The following is a 16,597-nucleotide window of genomic DNA, read 5'->3' on the forward strand; positions in this document are numbered from 1 at the left end:
AAATTTTTCTTTAACACCAGTAAATAAATTCCCTTCCTATTTCCACTTGGATTCCAACCGCAGTATGAGCAGAACTTTCTATCGCCTCTGTTCAATGCTTCAAAGGGCCTAGTCCTTGGAGACCATGGGGAGTGTGCTCAAAACCAAAACCCCCAGTGACGCCCACACCACTCAGCATCAAGCTAGCAATGGGAGAAGTAAGGACTCTGACCCCTCGCCTGCCACTCCGCACTGAAACCCTGAGTCCTCCTCACTCCCACAGGCCGTGGATGCAGCACTTGGGGGTGAACTTCGAAAAGTCAGGACCTACGACTTTCCGAAAGTACGAGTATTTGACCACTTTATCTCACTGAGCCTCGATTTCCCGCTCTGTAAAACAGAGAGAATAATCCTAGTTGTACGATTAGATAAAATGGTAGATGTGAAGCTGCCTTGTACACGAAGTTACAGTGGCAATCGCAGATGTTACCCACCTGGAAAGAGAAACCGAGGCAAAAGCCCAAGCCTAGGCTGTAGCTCCACCCTCCGGCTTTTAAACGGGGCGGGGCGGGGCCACGGCATCGATCACTCGGCGCTCCTCTAGGCACGCCTTGGTGATCGATACTCCTCGGGCAAGCCTCTGACTACTCGGAGACAGCCGGAGTATTCGTCCAGAAGGAAAAGTTGTCGCCGGCCTCTAACGACTCGACACTGTCCAAACTCGAGACAGGTGAGTTTGAGCAACTCGAGAGGGCGGGCAGCTCTGGCTCCTTAGAAGCGGGGAGGCCGGGCTGAGAGGGGAGGACTGCGCAGGCGTAGCGTGAAGGGGCGAAGCAGGAAAGGACGGTCTCGCGCGTGCGCTTTGGAAAGCCCAGGGCGGCCCTTCAAAGCAGCGACTGAGCCGGGTGTTGTGGGTGGAGTGGGGGGGGGCGGTGGGCAAGAACCGGGGGTAGCGCATGCGCTCTGAGAACGCAGTTTAGCCGTTCAACTCCAGCGCCTCCAGGGGTAGGAGGAAGGCCCTGCGCGTGCGTGGTGCACTTCTTACGCCAGTCATTTCTTTTTGCGCGTGCGTGAGGCCAGGTTGTGGTGTCCCTTCGCGGTTCTTGGTGTCGCGTTGTTGCGACTCTAATGCCCTTGCGAGGCTTCCGATTTCCGCCGTGTTTGTAGCGGCAGGTGGTTGCCGGCTGACCCTCCCGAGCCAGTCGCTGTTTGTCGGTCTGGAGCTAGGCCGACTGGGCACGCTTAAACCATTGGGCCCCGAATGTGGACCAAGGGAAATGAAGCCCCGGGGGAGGCGCCGGGGAGGGAAAGGGTGTGAGACCTCGGGGTGGAGGGTTGGTGGGTTACGTAGAGCCCGCCCAGCCCGCTCGTCCTGGGGGACCCGGTGGGCCCTGTGCATGGGGCCGCCTGGAGGACGTGGGCTGTCTAACTCGATAGGGGTTAATTCTGAGCAAAGATGGGTCACCGTGCTCAACAAGTTTGGAATAAATCCAGGGGCAGGAGGTGGGCAGGTGTTGGGCCCACACCGACGGCCCACGCGCGATCCTGTCTGCTCGTTACAAGACTGGGCAGCCTGGTCCCAGAAAGCCAGAGTGAGGCCGATGTATTCTGGGAGGCGCTGTAGAGTTTTAAAGATAAATTAAGAGAACTGTGGGATGACTGCGGTGGCTTCCTAGAAGGCTTGATTTTATAAATGTCAGGAACCCACTTGGGCTGTTAACTAACAGCCAACCAAAGGCCAGCTTAGTGCTTCCCTGGTGGCGCAGTGGTTGAGAGTCCGCCTGCCGATCCAGGGGTTACGAGTTCGTGCGCCGGTCCGGGAAGATCCCACATGCCGCGGATTGGCTGGGTCCGTGAGCCATGGCCGCTGAGCCTGCGCGTCCAGAGCCTGTGCTCCGCAACGGGAGAGGCCACAACAGTGAGAGGCCCGCGTACCGCAAAAAAACAAACAAACAAACAAAAGGCTCCTCCAGTGGGTGAATGGGAATTTTCACTCTTGCCTCAGCATGCTGGGTCCAATCAGGCGGAACAGGCAGGAGCTATTAGGAGGTTGGGGCAGCCTGAAAATTGCCTCTCCTGGGAGCATCTTGGGGCCTGCCCCTGCAGGGTTAGGAGTGGACCTGGGAGGCCAGGCGGTTTTTCAGGGTCTGCTGCTCATGTAGATGCCAAAATGATGCCACCATTCTTTGAGGGAATATTCTTGACCCACAGGGCCTATGTCTTGTTTCTGGAGGAGCAGGACGATTAGGAGGTCCAGGTGACCCAGACCTCATATTCCCAAAAGATTTAACGATCCACCCATCCTGGGGGTTAGAAACACACGCACTATAGCCAGATGCCCTGAGCTCAAATCCCAGCTCTGCCATTCAGTGGCTGTGTGACCTTGGGCGAGTCATTCAGCCCTTTTCTGCCTCGGTTTTCTCATCTGGAAAATGGGGGTATTGACAGTACCTAAGATTGTTATGAAATTTAAATACATTACTACTTACAAAGCTCTGTCGTGAGCTCTTCCTGACACATAATAAATGCTGGTGTGTAGACACACAGTTGTGTATACACACACGTATTTTTAAAAAATTTTAAATTGAAGTATAGTTGATTTACAAAGTTGTGTTAATTTCTGCTGTACAGCAAAGTGATTTAGTTATATGTATATATACATTCTGTTTTCATATTGTTTTCTATTATGGTTTATCATAGGATATTGAATATAGTTCCCTGTGCTATACAGGAGGACCTTGTGTATCCATTCTATATAGAATAGCTGACATCTGCTAACCCCAGCATCTCACTCTATTTCTCCCCCAAGCCCCACCCCCTTGGCAATCAGAAGTCTGCTCTCCATATCCCTGCATCTGTTTTCGTTTCATAGATAGTTTTATTTGCACACACATGTATTTTTGTTAGAGAAATATAATTTAAATTTCTGACATCACGTCCAAAGAAGACTTATATACCATTACATTCAGAGATCGACCAACAGGTTTGAAAAAAGTCATTTATTCTCCAACTTTAAATTTATGTCCCGTACCTGGACCTCACTGCCCATAGGGAACATGGAATTGATAATACTCCCATAATTACCTTATGAAAAGTATAATTATATTGCTTTGCCTTTTTTTTTTTCCCCTGAGGGTGTTAAAATGTTAGTATGTTCCCTGGAGATGTGCCGTGACTCTTGTGAGATTTTTGGGGGCATCCTTGTACTTTTTTAATATGTCAAGAGCCTCAAAGAATGGCAGGGGCCCCTCCCAGCTTGAGGAGGTGGCCGGGAGCTGGAGAGAAGGAGGAGGGGCAGCGGCTGATGAGCCCATCCCAGCTCCAGCGCGTGGGCGCGACTTCTCTTATTACTCCCACGGGGTGGGTGGGGGGGAAGCAATCACTGCAGAACACAACCGTTTGCTCCGCTGTGCTTTTCAGTCTTCAATAATTTCCGCACTTTGTCATGCCGCCTGCAGCCCCGTTAGTCGTGTCGCAGCCTGAAACGCTGTGTGGCAGAAGCAATTACTACCAACGTTGTCACACCGCCGTAGTGTTTGTTACCCCACCTGTAGCCAGGGCCCACACCAAACACGTGGCCACCTGCTGTTTCTCACCTGCCCCCCTCCCCTTGCTCCCTCCCACTTGGTCTCAGGCGCTTGGAGAAGTGGGACCCAGCCTCCAGGTGCCAGGACGGACGCTGAGGGCAACAGCCCACCTTGCCTGGCTCTGCCTAGCTGCCTGCCTGCTGCCCGCACCCTGAACCAGACCAGCCCAGCCTTGGGGAGATTTGGGGATTTTATGGGCCAGCTTGAGTTTGGGAGTCAGAGAGTCTTGGGTTCCCATCTTGGCTCCTCCACTCAGCCTTGAACAAGTTACTCTTTATCCCGTGTCCTCAATTTTCCGTGTCTGTAAATTGGGCTTTGATTTAGAGTGCTTTGGCGAGAATGGGCTGAGATGTGGTTGAGTTCTGTGTGAATGCAGAATTGTTACACAGCCCCTGGCCCTTGGCAGGCGTTCCTGCAAATTATCATCATGGGGTGGAGGGGGTGCTGGCACAGATGTGTAGCCCCAGTTTTGAATCTCTAGGGGCTGAGGAACTCTGGCTGCCTTCCCCCAAACATCGCTGTGTTTGCATTCTCTTCGTCTGGGTCCCCATCCTTGGACACGGTCTTAGTTTTTCTGGCAGTGTTCGCAATTCTGGTGTGACCTCAGCCTCCCAAATCTAGCTCTGTGACTCTGGGCTGGTCCCCATCTGGTCATTAGGCTCCCCCTGGGAGCCTCACTGCAGGCTGAGGTCCCTTTGTGGGGCACTGAGTGGGGTCCAGGCACGCGGTGGGGCTGGTCCACTAATCCAAGGGACCCCTCCCTTACCCCGGCTCCTCCTGGGGACAGCAAGTGCGAACATTGCCACCACAGCAGCCAGGAGGCATGGGTTGGTTGTCCCTCTGTAACCATTCCCTGGTCACCATGACTGTAACCAACCATCACAACATTAATTGTCTTGGTTATATTCTGAGGTACCGGGGGATGGGGCTTCAGTATATGAATTTGGGGGTGGGGGACATAACTCAGCCCATAACAAGGGTCCATCCTGGGTCATCTCCCCCGACTCCCCTGCAACCCTGGTCCTCGGCTGGTCTTGCAAATGCTATTTAGAAGCAGCTGCAGTGAAATCCACAGGTGGAAGAATGCTGGACACACCAGTTAAATCCCCCAAAAGAGAGGTCTTTAAGGCTTTCCCAGTACCTTCCTGGCATGACCTAAGAGGCTGCTCACGTGAGCACAGCGGTGGGCGCTTGGATGCACAGCTCACCTCTCTCTTCTGCGTGTGTTATGGTCGTGGGAGAACGCTGTGGCTGGAAGGACCTGAGATCTAGTTTAGCACAGGGCTGCTGCTTCGCATGATTCCTGGGGATGTCATACCAAGGGGTCTGGAAGCTTATGGAATGCCAGCCTTTTATTTATTAAGGTTTTACAGAGAGTTGCAAAGATGATCCAGAGAGTTCCTTAGTACCCTTCATGTAGCTTCTTCTAATGTTAATATCTTACCTAACCATGGTGCATTTATCAAAACTAAGGAATTAACATGGGTATAAACCATCAACTAAACTGCAGACTTTATTTATGTTTCACCGGTTTCCCCACTAATTTTTTTTTTTTCCTGTTCCAGGATCTAATCCAGAATCCTACTTGGCATTTATTCTTTCACTTGCTAGATTTCAAAACCAAAGTGTGGAGGGGAAGGGCTTAAGTGCCTATGCAAAGGTGAATCTAGAACCCTGTCTCTCTTTCTCCCAGGACTGCACGTTAGAATACCCTGGGGGCTTTTGCAATGCCATGTTCCTCCACCGAAGCCACTCCATCGTTGGGAGGCCACTGGCCACCTGGCTGATGGCCACTGTGTGACTCGTGCACAAATGCAATGATGGGTTCTACCTCCATGGGGGGCAGGGACCATTCAGGCCGGCTTCGGTTTTCTCGTTTCTGGAACGGGGATGATGATAACTATCTCTGCCATTTACCTCCCTTCACTGCTCTGTGCCTCGGTTTCCTCTGAGATTAAATGGGGGGAAATTCACATTGACTTCCAAAAATGGTTGGAGGGTTTGATGAGTTGTATATGCAAATCAGCCAACATGAAACAATGCTTACTAAGCAATTCTCACCTGCACACTGGAATACCTCGGGGACTTCTTAAACTCTGATGCTTGGGTCCCACTTCCGGAGATTCTGATTTTATTGGTCGGGGCTGCAGCCTGGATTCAGGGATTTAAAAAGCCCCCTGGGTGATTCTAATGTGAAACCAGGGTTGAGAATCACTGGTTGAAGTATTTCTTCCCAATCCCACCTTCCAAGCTTCAGTGAAGAAGCAAGAATCAGGATTACAATGATCTGGTAGGAGCGGGGAGGGGGGGGTGTTGGGTGAGGGATAAAAGCCTATCTTTTTTACAGATAACACCAACAAGAGCAATGCTAATGTCTAGCCTCTGTTAGAGCTTACAGGCACAGTGCTAAGTGTTTTCTGTGCATTTTTCTCAAAAGGACGCTATGACCCAGGTCCTATTATCACTGCCATTACACCGATGAGGAAAATGAGGCTCAGACAGTTTGAGTTACTTGTCTAAGGTGGCACAGCTACTTATTGTCAGAGCTGGGCTGTCACTCAGGTTGTTTTGATGGTGGAGCCTGTGTTCTTAACCACAGTGCTGTCTTACTCAGATCAGTGAGGTGGCCTCAGGCTGAAAACCTATGGCTCAGTGGCTTTAAGTATGACAAATACTAACCGGTATCATTCATTATCCTCCTACCATGTGCCAGGGCTGCCTTCTTCCTCCCAACAGCCTTGAGAAATAGGTACCATTTTCTCCGATCTCCCAGGTGAGAAACAGGTCCCCCAGGAGATGAAATCGTTCACCTAAGGCTGAACTGGGAGTTGAACTCTTGGCTGCCTGACTCCCGGACCCTGAGGGGACGCTGTCTGCAGGGGAGGGAAGCACAAGAACCCACAGCAAGAAGCAGCAAGAGGGTCTCCCCAATTTCTTCCGTGTGAAGAAAGTGATTATCAAATTGGTTTCACTTTTAAATACCCTGTTGAACAATACCTGTTTATCTTAATTGTTCTACAGCTCAGGAGGCATTGCTGGGGAAGCTGAAGAAATACAGCATCTGTTGTTGGCTTCCTGGTGGGAAGCTGCTGAGCTCATCAGCGTGGGGTCAGTGGGGGTCTCATCCTTGATGTTCTCCTTTCTGCTCCTCGTCAAAGTGTCTCTGTGACAGGAGAATGGACTGTCCGGGTCAGCCATCAAATTCCTTGTCACTCTCAGCTGATGCTTTTAACTCTCCCCAGCCTCTGACCTCCGCCCATTTCCAAGCTGAACCAGTATCACTGGGGCAGGGGAGAGAAAAGGGAAAACAACAACAATGATGGCAGAGGCAGACAGCTGACCACCAAAGAATTGTGTTCCTCTCCCCCCAGGGTGTAGAATTGTTGCTGAAAAGAGGCTGCCCATCTGAGGGCTCAACTTCCCAGCCTCCTGTGCATCTAAGGGGGACCATGTGACTAGTCCTGGCCAATGGGATGTGAGCAGAAATGATGCATGTCACTTCTGGATCAATGTGGGTGCCTTCTCTACTCTTTCTCCATCATCCATGGTATGGAGAAGATTCTAAAGGAGGGCAGACCCCCTCTCTTTGAAGCCTGGGTCCCAGCATGACCATGTGGAAGCCTGACTGACCAGGAGTATCACACTGGATGGTCCATGAGGGAGATAGAAAGGTTTCTTGTGCTAGGTCACTGAGATTTTGGGGGTATATCTATTGTAGCAGCTAGCTTTACCTTAACCAACCCATGTGTTCCCTCTGCCTAGAACTCTTCTTTGTCTTTCCCCAACCGACTCCAGATCATCCTGCAGCTCTTACCCAGCAGTCACTCTCCTCCAGGAAGTCTTTTCTGATTCCCCAGAGTTGCCCTCCTCTGGTTCTTTGGTTACTCATCAGTCTCCCTTATTGACAAGGGACTGTCTGAGGTCCACGTCCGTGTTTTTTTGTTTACAGTTCTATCCCAGCAGCCAGTACAGTGCCAGGTACATTGCATGGCTTGGTAATATTTGTGGGAAGCATGTCTTATTACAAGTTTGCTCATCCTGCCTCTTGTGCAGAGGATTCACAGGTGATAAAGGTACAGTGTTATCCAGAGTTCTGGCAGGAAATACAAGGCACACTGCAGAAGACAGTTGAGGGCAGTTTATTGAAGGGGCTATGTAGAGAGGCCTGGGCAAGGATAAGGGCAACCTGCAAGAGCTGGTAGTGTTCTCTGGGACTAGCCACAGTGGGGAGCCATAACTACCCCTAGACCTGAAAGGTTTACCAGAACCCAGAGGGAGCTGTAGGCAAGGGAGAGGCTCACTCACCGGGGCCAGTGGCTTTAATTAGAAGAAGTGAAGAATAAATACTCTGCCCTCTGATGGCCTCTGAGCACCTCCTATCAGCCAAACCCAGTCTAAACTAGGGAGGGAGGGAGTTAATTGATGCACACCATAGAAGTTAGGCTTCTGGCAAACTATAATTCAAAAAGATATATGCATCCCTATGTTCATAGCAGCATTATTCACAATAGCCAAGACATGGAAACAACCTAAATGTCCATTGACAGATGAATGGATAAAGAAGATGTACATATATACAACAGAATACTACTCAGCCATAAAAAGAATGACATAATGCCATTTGCAGCAACATGGAGGCAACTAGAGATTATCATACTAAGTGCATCAAGTAAGACAGAGAAAGACAAATACCATATGATATCACTTATATGTGGAATCTAAAATATGGCACAAATGAACCTATCTACAAAACAGAAGCAGACTCACAGAGAACAGACTCGTGGTTGCCAAGGATCGGGGGAAGGAGAGGGAGGGATGGACTGGGGGTTTGGGGTTAGTAGATGCAAACTATTACATTTAGAATGGATAAATAGCAAGATCCTACTGTATAGCATGGGGAACTATATTCAATATCCTGGGATAAACCGTAATGGAAAAGAATATAAAAGAGAATACGTATATGTGTATAACTGAGTCACTTTTCTGTACAGAAATTAACACAACATTGTAAATCAACTATACATCAATAAAAAAATGTCTGGGACTATATCTCAGAAATCTTTAGAACTACAATGGAATGCTGATTCTACAACAGAAAGAAAAAGTAGTTAGGCTCCTGGGACACAGAGAAGATAGAAATGGGTGGGGTGAATTTTGAAGGACAAACAGAACATTGGGCACAAGCCCTGTGACAGTGACCTGCTCCCCCGACACGAGCTTGTGTTCCAGGTGCTGACATGAGCACAGCCCTTGAAGGTGTCATTCTAGGGAGGTACAGACTGGAAGGGCAGCCTGAATCTCAGAGATGCCGGACACAAGAGAAGCACCCCCATTAGTAATACAGGCAGACATCACCCACCCCTACTCACAGGCCTGGGTCCCAGTGACCTGCCCCCAGCTGGCACCCCCTCCCAGGGTGAGAGCAATGATCAGACATGCTTTATCACTTGTCACTAGTCTAACCTCCTCGCCACCAACTTGCTAGGGACAAGAGAGTGGCATTTATAACACAGTGGATAATTATTCTTCAAATGAATCAAGCTATCAGGGAGCACCCTGGCTGAATAAATCAAAGCAGAATGAGGGCAGATTTCATAGAACTGAGTGGCTACAGCTGCCCTTTGTGATGGATTCGTGCAAGAGGTCTCTTTTGTCACCACCCAACATTTATAAGTGATGCCTCCCCTCCATGGCAAGTGATGCCTCCCCTCCATGGCTTTCAGCAATTTCCCATGCCAAATGAAGATAAATGTCAGATGAGCAAACAGCCTTCAAATTGCTATTGAAAATATTTTGAAAAAGCCATGAAATGCCAGGCTTTTCTCCCTTCCATAGAGATTCTATTTATCTCCTGAGAAATAACCCCTCCACCCTGAAGAAACTAACTACTATTCAGTGAGGTGGGGAGGTAGCACCCAATTGCTATTTCTAAGGAGTTGGCAATGCCTGAGTGATAAGCCCTCTAGCCAGGTGAATTTCCATCCAACTAATGTCAGCTGACCAGGCTCCCAAAAGGATGACATCATTCACTGTTTATTGAGCACCTACGAGGTGCCAGCCATTGTGTTCAGCAGTGGACCAAATGGGCAATATTCTTACTCTCCTACAGCTTAATTTTTTTTAAAATTATTTTTTATTGAAGTATAGTTGATTTACAATGTTGTGTTAATTTCTGCTGTACAGAAAAGTGACTCAGTTATACACATATACACATTCTTTTTTATGTTCTTTTCCATTATGGTTTATCCCAGGATATTGAACATAGATCCCTGTGCCATACAGTAGGACCTTATTGCTTATCTATTCCATATGTAATAGTTTGCAGCTACCAACCCCAAACTCCTAGCCCATCCCTCTCCTTCCCCTACCTCCTTCCCCCTTGGCAACCACAAGTCTGTTCTCTATGTCTGTGAATCTGCTTCTGTTTTGTAGATAGGTTCATCTGTGCTCTATTTTAGATTCCACATGTAAGTGATATCTTATGGTATTTGTCTTTCTCTGTCTGACTTACTTCGCTTAGTATGATAATCTCTATTTGCATCCATGTATCTGCAAATGGCATTATTTCCTTTTTAATGGCTGAGTAGTATTCCATTGTATACATGTAACACATCTTCTTTACCCATTCATCTGTTGATGGACATTTAGGCTGTTTCCATGTCTTGGCTATTGTGAGTTGTTTCATACAGCTTACTTTTTAGTATGGGGTATGTGGGGAGGCAGATAATAAAGAATAGATGTTCTGTCAGAGGGTGATAAGTGCTGTGATAAAAAGTACAGCAGAGCAAGAGGGATGGTGAGGGATAGGGGTTGGAGGGCTACATTAGATGTTACAGGGAAGGCCTCCTTATAACATTTGGGCAAAGACAAGAAGGGAATGAGGGAACGGACCAAGAAGATATTTGAGGAAGAGAGTTACAGGCAGAGGGATTGGCACGTACAGAGGCCCTGAGCACGGGTGGACCTGGTGTGTTTGAGTGGCAGCAAGAAAGCCAGCATGGCCATAGCAGAGTGAGCGAATGAGAGAGTGGCAGGAGAAAAGGTCGGAGAGGGATCTGGGGCTTATCAGGCAGGAAATGCTAGGCTGTGCTAGGACTTCGGATTTTAATTTGAGTGAGGTTGGGAGATATTGGAGAGTTTTGAGCAGAGGAGTTTCAGGTCTTATTCATGTTATATAATATGATTTCTCTGGCTGCTGTGCTGTCATGGACTGTTGGGGCTCAAGAACGGAGACAGGAATGTGGTCCTCTTTTGAGTGAGATGACAGTGACTTGGGCCACAGTGTGGTGATGGTGGAGGAGGTCCTGGCTGGATCCTGGCTCACAAGGAGAGCTGATGTGATTTGCTCATGAATTGGATGTAGGGTGTGAAAGAACAAGAGGAGGAAAGGATGACTCCAAGGTTTTTGGTTTGAGAAACTTCTAGAGTGAAGGTGCCAGTTAATTGGGATGGGAAGACTGAGCAAGAAGTCAAGATTGGAGATGGAAATAAAGTTTAGTTTGGGACATATTTGGCTTGAGATGCACACTAAACAGTCACATGATGATGCTGAGCAGCCAGTTGGGTGCCAGAGTCTGAGTCTGGTGGAAAGGTTGGGGATGTCAGGTGTACAGTATAGAAAGCCGCTGGGCTGGCTGAGATCATCTAGGGAGTCAGAGGATTTGTTTGGTCAATTTTATTGAGAATTACTCTACGCCCAGCCTCGTTCCACGTGTTGGGACATAGCTCACGGTCTAGTGTGGAAGATGGGTAAGAAACTGGACAGTTTCAATCCCGGGTGATGAGTGTTACTATGGAGGAAGCACAAGGTGGGAGAGGCACCCAACTTGGTCTTGGAACTCAGACAAGACTTCCTGCAGGAAATGAAATGTATGCTGTTACCTAAAACTTACAAGTAGCTAGTACTTGCCTCATGCACTCTAAGTGCCAGGTAGAGTTTCAAGCATTTGGCACTGGTGGTTCTCAACTTTGCTACATAGTAGTATTGCCTGGAGAGAGTTAAAAAAGTCCGGTGCCTGGGCCTCACCCCAGACCAACTAAATCAGAGTCTCTGGGCATGGGATCCAGGCATCAGTATTTTAAAAAAATGTTCCCAGTGTTTCCAACATGTGGCTAAGTGTGAGAACCATTGCTATTTCTGTATTTATTCATGGAATTCTTGGAATCACAGCCTCATGGGGAAGGTACCACTCTTAGTATTATCATCCCCATTTTACAGATGGGGAAGCTGAGGCATATTGAAGTCATACACATATTCAAGGTTATAGAGCTAGTGAGTGGATACGAAGTCTGGATCCTCCACATTCTTTTTCTTTTTTTAAATTTATTTTATTTAAGTATAGTTGATTTACAATGTTGTGTTAATTTCTGCTATGCAGCAGAGTGACTCAGTTATAAATACATATACATTCTTCTTCGTATTCTTTTCCATTATGGTTTAAAACAGGATATTGAATATAGTTCCATGTGCTATACAGTAGGACCTTGTTGTTTATCCATTCTATATGTAATAGTTTGTACCTGCTAATCCCAATGAAACCACAGGTCTCCCCCTTGGCAACCACAGGTCTGTTCGCCATGTCTGTGAGTCTGTTTCTGTTTCACAGATAAGTTCATTTGTGTCATATTTTAGATTCCACATATAGGCAATATCATATGGTGTTTGTCTTTCTCTTTCTGATTAACTTTGCTTAGTATGATAATCTCTAGGTCCATCCATGTTGCTGCAAATGACATTATTTCGTTCTTTTTTTATGGCTGAGTCATATTTCATTGTATATACATATATACCACATCTTCTTTATCCATTCAGCTGTCGATGGACATTTAGGTTGTTTCCATGTCTTGGCTATTGTGAATAGTGCTGTTATGAACATAGGGGTACATGCATCTTTTCGAATTAGAGTTTTGTCCAGATATATGCCCAGGAGTGGGATTGCTGGATCATATGGCAACTCCATTTTTAGTTTGGATCCTCCACATTCTTAAATACTGTTCCATGAAGCTTCCCATGAGGGGCCCGTGTTGGCATTAATCAGGAGAAGGGCACGATAGGAAGGAGTGTGTTCCAAATGGTGGGTTTATTTGGACTTTGATGGAACTTTAAGTAGATTAATGTGAGGATAGAATATGCATATTCATTCATTCATTCATTCATTCATTCAACAAGTATTCTTCCAAGGTTTTTGGGTTGAGCATCTTGGCAGGAGCTGGTTACTTTTACTAATATGTGATAGGAGTAGTTTTGGCAGAGATTATGAATAAGAACTTCATTTTGGACAGAGCATATTGCAGATGCCTCTGAGAACTCCAATTCCAGTGGGTAACTCGATATTCAAATCTAGAGCTTGGACATACATATGCCACCTACAGCCATGGGGTTAATGATGTTGTCCCTGTTCTTATGTCCCCTGCAGACATTTGGCTCCCATGTCAAGGTGGTGTCACCTCAATCTGTGGCATCAGAAGCGAGGTCAAGCATATATAATATCTGACCCTTTTCTTAAATTACAAGGTTGATCTACCTCATTTTACAGATGTGGAAACTGAGGCTTGGGGAGGAAGGGACTTGCTCAAGATCACACAGCGTGTTAGTGGCAGAACCTTCACCTCCTTTCTCTGTGCTTAGGTGATTTCATAGGTCTCTGTGGCAGTGGGAGTAGGCACCAGATCCTAGGCACAGTGGTGGCTCTATCAGGTGGACCTTGCCACTTAAACACAGGCCCGTAGTTTACTGTTTCTCTGCTCCTGCATCTTTACACTTCATCCCACTGGTGAGCTTCATAAGCTCTTAGATTTTCAGAAGTGGAAGCCCATTGGGAGGTTAACTTGACCAGGCATACATAACATGGCACCTGTCCCACCACTGCCCATGCCAGACATCGCCAGTTGATCTCAGAACTCCTGGTCACCAAGTCTTAAAAGCATCCTCCACGTAACATTCTAGGTAGTTGAAATTCCAGAGTAGGCAGGTGAGTGAAACCTGGACAATTGCTTTGTGCGTGGAGATTAGGTTCCTAAGCCAGAATGTAAGGAGAAAATAATGGAGAGCTAAAATTTTGAAAAAGTATATCAAATTGCTCATGAAGTACAATGCCTGTTATTTTGTGTACATTGTGTTTTTCCTCAATGAGTACAACTCAGCCAATTTTTCTCCTAACTTTGGTACAGATGATTGTTTCTTTGTTGAGTACTGGATGAAGGAAATGACCGGCAATTAGAAGCCATTCTGTGATATTTACCTTGAATCGCACAGGGAAAATTCACAGGAATTGTCCTCCACTGTGCCTGCCATCTCTCTTCCAGAACAATCCTGCTCTCTGCCTCCTTCTCTTTGTTTTCAATAACATAAGCTAACGTTAGTAATGCCAGTAATGTTAGTAATGCTTACTATGCATCTGATACTCTTCTAAAAGCTTTACATGTATTGATTTTATTTAATGCTTGCATCAATCCTATGAAGTGAGTGTTTTTATTAACCCCACTTTTCAGAGGAGGAAACTGAAAATCAGAGAGGCTAAGTCATTTCCCCAATGTCACACTATTGGTGACAGGTAGAGTCAGGATTTGAACCTAGAACTTTTGGTTCTAGAGCCTGAACTCTTTATGCTGCCCTACCTAACCCTAACCCTAACCCTAACGCTAACCCTAACCATAACCCTAACCATAACCCTAACCCTAATCCTAATCCTAACCCCAATCCTAACTCCAGGCTGAATGGTGGTGCTCATTGCACTGTAAACTAGTAGTGACCTCAGACTGGAACCCATATCTTTTGTCTCCCCTTCTCAGGTTCTTTACATCTCTCCAGATCTTCCTTCTGGCCTGGCTTCCCTGCCCTCTCGCTGGGGGCTGCCACACTTGCTGACTGGCATTCATCACCTGTTATCCATCCCAGTCTCCAGTGCTTTGGTTAAACATGTACTCCAAGACTCCAACCTCATTTCTCCAGTCCATTCAGAGCTTTATTGATCTTGCCTGACATTTGCTTCTCTCGGATTCTCAGCCCCATGCAGCTGGACAAATGGCCTTTACACCTCTGTGTCTCACAGGAGCTGCAGCTGTTTAACCAGCTCAGGGCTCTCAGTTAATGGAGAAGGCATGGGGGAGGGGAGGGGATTGCTATGGTGGATGAGAAAGGGACACTGACCTCCTGGGCACCCCAGAGTTCTCTCCCCAGGGACTCCTAAGAGGCATTGATCTCAGCACTTTATATTTTCAGAGTAGCTCTCTCTGAAGTCTAGAAGACCCATGTAGTGTACCTGTTATTCAAGGGCTGCAGAAGGAGGGATCAAGACGGGACCTTCATGCCTGTTGGGATGAAGACAGGACAGCAGATTCCTGGGGAACAGTAAGACTGAGATGTTTGTCTAGACTGCCCAGGAGTTGATATTTTTGGGCTGGTATTGCAGTGTTTTTCCTGTGCTCTCTGATGAATGTATCCTTGGTTTCCCAAAGCAGGGGATGTGGCAGAAGCTGAAGCATTTTGTGGCCCTGGACGGGTGATGGTGTCTCACTGCCAAACAGAAAGAAATGGCTGTTCTCATTTAGGTTTTCTGAAGTCAGATCTTTTTATTTTAATTGAAGTATAGTTGATTTACAATGTTGTGTTAGTTTCAGGTGTACAGCACAGTGATTCAGTTATACACACATACATGCGTATATATGTATATGCATATGTATCTAATATATATATATATATTCTTTTTCAGATTCTTTTCCAATTTATTACAAAATATTGAGTATAGTTCCCTGTGCTATATAGTAGGTCCTTGTTGAAGTCAGATCTTTGATAAGGCTTTCTGATTGTTGGCATTCAGGAAACGGGTTTGGTTTCTGAGAGATATGGCTTGAAGTAACAGTGGGTGGTTGCCTGGCATAAATCAGTTTCTCAATAACAATAGCAGAGTACACTTTGGTAGAATTTTTGATGAGTCACATACAGTTCTAAACATTTAACTCCTCACATTTAACGTTAACTTGCCTGATACTTACGGCAACTTCGTGGGGTAGAAACCATTATTCCCCCCACTTTACAAATGAGGAAGCAGAAGAATGGATTGTAACACCCTCAGTTAGGATTCACACTCCAGCGCCAGGTTCCCGAATTTGCAGTCCTATCCAGACTACCCAAAAAGCTCTTCTGCCTGTCGTTGTCTGTCCTGATGGTTGTCACTGTTGCTAACCTGTCACTCACGTCCACCCGATTTGATGAATTCCTTTCATTTCATTAGAACCCCTAACCGAGACCCCCCTTGAGGGGGAGGATATGGCAAAAGAGTAAAGAATGTTCTAGAAACGGTTTGTTGTCTGGTTCTGGAGACACATTTAGCCCAGCTCAAGCCCAAGTCTACAGAGGAGAAAAGGCAGATTATGGACCCCATATGCAAATCATTTGTTCCTCTATTCATTTATTTAAGTAAATAAAAATTTCTCCATAAGTATTTGTTGAGCACCTACTATGTGCTTGGCTAACATGACTATTAGCTTAGCCACTCAAAAATATTTGCTCACTCAAGGAGAGAACAGAGCAGAGAGGCAGGGACTCCACAGAAGCGGTGATGTAGCCTCTGACTGCGTCATCAGGGGCCCTGGTCTCCTGGTCTGACACAGCATTTAACTTGTCCAAAGCTGAGACCTATGTCCACGGTCTTTGGCCCATCTCCCTGATCAAAGCCCTTGTCCAAACCTAGTTATTTTTCAGGCCTCTGAAAACTTTAACTTGTGCTCTGTGGTTGGAAAGCTTGAAGGCAAACAGGATATTTCCTTGCCCTGGGGTAGGGGACGCCCCAGGCCCCTGGTACACATCCATCTGGGAGACCGTTAGGTGTCCTCTTCATGTCTGCCATATATGCTGGTAGAGCTGGTTGTCCAAACAAAACAAACACAACAAGACCTTACTAGCCATTGATCCTAGGATGCAGATAAGGGCAGGAGCTGTGGGCCAGGCTGTTTGGGTTGGTCTCACCTCTGCCTCTTTCTGACTGTTTGATTCTGAACAAGCTTCTGCACCCACATCAGACTAACATGAG

At 46.9% G+C, this 16,597-nt stretch overlaps 1 long non-coding RNA gene across 1 annotated transcript in view; it reads left to right on the top strand.

The window, feature by feature from the left end:
* The first annotated feature begins 597 nt into the window (after positions 1-597).
* Positions 598-16,597, top strand: part of LOC132476409 (uncharacterized) — a 110,765-nt gene continuing 94,765 nt past the window's right edge. Inside the window, exon 1 of the long non-coding RNA XR_009530136.1 lies at positions 598-709. This is a non-coding gene — a long non-coding RNA (uncharacterized LOC132476409). The remainder of the gene's footprint in view (positions 710-16,597) is intronic.

The sequence above is a fragment of the Mesoplodon densirostris genome, chromosome 16, assembly GCF_025265405.1.
Source record: "Mesoplodon densirostris isolate mMesDen1 chromosome 16, mMesDen1 primary haplotype, whole genome shotgun sequence".
In the NCBI taxonomy this organism is placed as follows: domain Eukaryota; kingdom Metazoa; phylum Chordata; class Mammalia; order Artiodactyla; family Ziphiidae; genus Mesoplodon; species Mesoplodon densirostris.